Raw genomic sequence first — 3,961 nt, 5'->3', positions numbered from 1 at the left:
ACGCTTTATAGTTCAAGGTTGGCTATCTCTATTTTAAGATAGAGGAGTCGAGCGTAATTGATTGCCTCGTATCACGCCAACCGTGATAACGTGGCTCACGTGAGAGAATTGGATTCCCTCCTTGGCACCTGGCATCGCTCTCCGTGTCTTCTGTTTTCCACCTGGAAGACGGATTTCCGGCTTGTCACGCGACCAAGCGGCTCGTTACGTCCCCGATCACGTATCAGCAGATCGGCGTGTCGCTTTTCTGACCGCTGAACTTCGATTTCGCCGTTACATGGCACGAATACGTCCTAAACTTGATCGACCATGTTTGGCAATGTATAGGGTGTCCAGTGGGGCACTCCAGAAGCTTATGCTACGTGTTCGTCAGGTCATTTTGAATGATAAATGGGTCTATTATGTTTGGATAGTCAGTTATTTCGATAAGTAGTTATTGAGTATACATATAGGGTGTTTATCGTTACGGTCAACACGATTTTTCAGGTATTTATTATTTATTTATTTGGATTATACAGTAAAGAATTAATAACGAAATTTTCTTCCTGTACAGACGACATATTATTTGAAATTGAAAGGGAAATGTTGCTTATAAAATGATGCCCTACATAATATTTGGTCAGTAAACACCTTGAATGAAAATACTTTTTCTCTAAGATCACTGATCAATTTATTGTTCTATAGTTATCGACAACGAGTCCTTTAATGAACGATGATCCTCTCAATTTCGTTGATATTGTTTTAATTTGCTGATTTGATCGGATAATGGGAATCGTTTCAGGGATTGGTGGGTGCTAAACGTCCCAGCTCGCGTTCCTAAACTAATCATCGGTGTCTACTCAAGGAAGTGATGAAAGAGCTCCGGAACTTCACTGCGAAAGGGCAAGAGAGTTTCGTGGGTTCGAAAGTACCGCGAGATTCAGCAACTACCTGGGTGGAGCCACTCAGGATATTAAACAAAAAAATTTAGGACCCCTGTTTAATAATCCCTTCGACACCATTGAATTTCACGTTTTCTGGGCTGAAACCAGTTCAGTCTAATCGAATTCTTTGTTTTCTTCTTTCTAATCGACCTACTTGGATCGTTATTGTATTTACTAATATTGCTTGTCATTTTAGGATGTTCCTGTCAGCTCCTGTTTGTTTCGTTTGACTAGTCGACTGATACTAGCACATAACGCGTTTAAAAATCAAGTTGTGACATATTTTCGATTGAGTTTTTAAGATAGACTCATCTGGCTATTCTGTCATCACGATCGGATTATTTATATACTCTTCGTGTGTCACGTTTGACTTCCTCCGTTTCAGAATTGAATCGCACTCGATGAGGACCCGTTCGGAAAGAAATCTGTATTCCGTTAAACGTTCCGCGTCCGTGTTTATTCCCAAACACGGGACGTTTTAGCGATTAATTCAGCCGGAGTTGAAAATACTCGAGCGAATTGAACAGCTGCGAGCCGCGGAAAAACACTGCGACAAACTAAAGTATTGTCTCGACCAAGAGTTTTTTTATAAAATTCCTCCAGCTGAAGAAACAAATAGAACTGTCTGTTGAACATGTTTTACAAAGTATAGATTGAAAATGTGTTTTGTAACGCATATCCAATTGAATGAGTATTAAGTGTCCGAGTTACCATGAACAGTTTAATAATTATCTCTCAAGCATTATTTCACATGTGAATATTCTTCTTATAAATCAGTAGATGATCGTTACAAAACTGCGAATTTTATGCAATTACATGTAATGCGAACGAATATGAAAAATATATGCTAAGTATAACAACGAGGTATATGCACCTAGAGACAAATTTAAATGTTAATATTATTATATTAATTAATAGAATGCATTCTTTAACATAATCATACGTCATAAATTCGAAAAATCCGCAGTCGAATCGTTACACCAAACTCCATCATTGGATCAACAAATATTAAATTTATTTCTACCTATGGGACCTATTTATTTAGAAATTCAAATTTTTCTTCGATTAATTCTTGATTAATTTTAAATACCCATGTAGTGCTTTTCAAGTGCAATCAATATTTTTATATAATCTTCAAATAATCAGAGGTCTGAAAATGAATTCCAAAACATTCCAGGAAATATATCGAACATTATGTTCAGTTCACTAGATCAAATAACGTTTTATCGTTAAAGAAATAAATTCTTCTCTAGTCTATACTTCCAAACAACTTAATGAAAAATTTATGACTATGTCTGTACTTTTATCCAGCACTGTACGAGCGGCCAGTAGGAGCGCGATTCCTTCCTCTTTTTCCATTTCCCTACGGGGAAAAGGCTCGCGGTTCCAATGTAATCGGATAGCACCAGAATTATGGCAGCTTCGCGGTAATTACTTCCGCGCGAACCGTCGTTCTTGTTATTGCTAACGCAGCGACAAACCAACGCTGCGGCGACGTTAATATATTTTCGCCTCGTCGATAATTAACGCAATTCGCGACTCGATGGGACGTCGAGCTTTACGCGTTCCTCGCGTTCTCTTTTCAGCAATTCAGAACTCGCCCACCGTTTCTGGGAAATTGCCTTCAATTTTTCCCTTCCTCTTCAATTTAATTGCGCGACACGTCGAATGTCGAGGCTTCCTTTCTCGATCAATGGAGGAATTGGCTCAACAGGATCAGACTACTACGAGATCTCAGAAAAAAGGTCTTTTAAGATTTTAATTTTTATTTTCGAAACTAAACGTCCTATGAATAAACTGTAGATATAGAGATGTCACGCCTTATCCCTATAAGCTAAATCAATTTTAACTTTGCAGAAATTTTCACGAGTTTAAACCTGCCAACCATCGTGTTAACAGGCCTATCTAGTAGGATTACCGGAATTCTTCCGTATTCAAGGAACACTGGTGTACCAGTCAACGTGGTAATGACGTCGTGAACGATCTCATACGATCCATCACCTTATCAATAAACCTTCTAAGGGCTTGGAAATAACAGTGTCACGGTCGCGGAGGATTTTCGTGACGAACGATCCCTCCTGTTTGCATGGGAAGATCGGTTGAAGCCCAGCGTTTGAATAAATGTCTCCACGGAGGGTGAAGTGGCTCCTACGGGTAGCTTAGGTCGAGGAATAATTCAGTTTGCTAACTTGGCTTCGTTTAACCCGGTGGCTTTTTAATGGACCTCATTTGAATACCTCTCCGCGATCCTTTAGCTCGAGGAGAAAGATGGAGGGGTTTTTGAAGGATCCAGCCGATGATTATACGTTTTCTTTTAATTTCTGTAAAAACCGAATTGAAATAGATATTTGACTGTCTGATTCTAAAATCACGACAATCGATGAAAAAGATGCAGCGATACCGAGGCATCCAATTTCCGTATCAAAATATCAGACTGACATCATTTAGTAATCTGCCGTTATACTTATATATTATATACGATATACTATATACTGATTCATCATCAAGAAAAACTTAACACCTTGTCCTAATTGCCGGTCGCGCGGCGACAAAATCGCGCGTAGCCAAGGACACGGCGTAGGAGTCTTTATATGAAAGAAAAATAAGCATTTAAAATGCTATAAGCTGCAAGTCCTGTTTAGAGTCATCCTATTGCTCAGAAACGAAACTATTTTTATCACAATATAAGAGAAAAGAATTATTGGAAAAATACATCCTTCATAAAATTTTAACTTGACTCATATTCTGATCATTCTAACATGTACCCTAACTCAAGTATAGAGCAGTGAAGTAAATCTCTAGCAATTAAATTAAAAAATGTGCTTCCCTCACAAATTCCCCGTATGCCCTAAAGAGTATAATTGCATTCTCCTGTCCCTCGATAATTTTTAATGGAAAATTAGAGTCACGATTCTTTCAGGATGATACACCCATAAGTCTCATGGAGCACGTCAATAATAATAATTTCGAGTCTGGATTCCAGTTGCCAGGTAAATTATTGAAATCCCGTTGTTATCGATTCGCCGCGAAACGTCTAC

This window comes from Hylaeus volcanicus, chromosome 6 (genome assembly GCF_026283585.1).
Source record: "Hylaeus volcanicus isolate JK05 chromosome 6, UHH_iyHylVolc1.0_haploid, whole genome shotgun sequence".
In the NCBI taxonomy this organism is placed as follows: domain Eukaryota; kingdom Metazoa; phylum Arthropoda; class Insecta; order Hymenoptera; family Colletidae; genus Hylaeus; species Hylaeus volcanicus.
Note: the sequence above shows the minus strand (reverse complement) of the source record.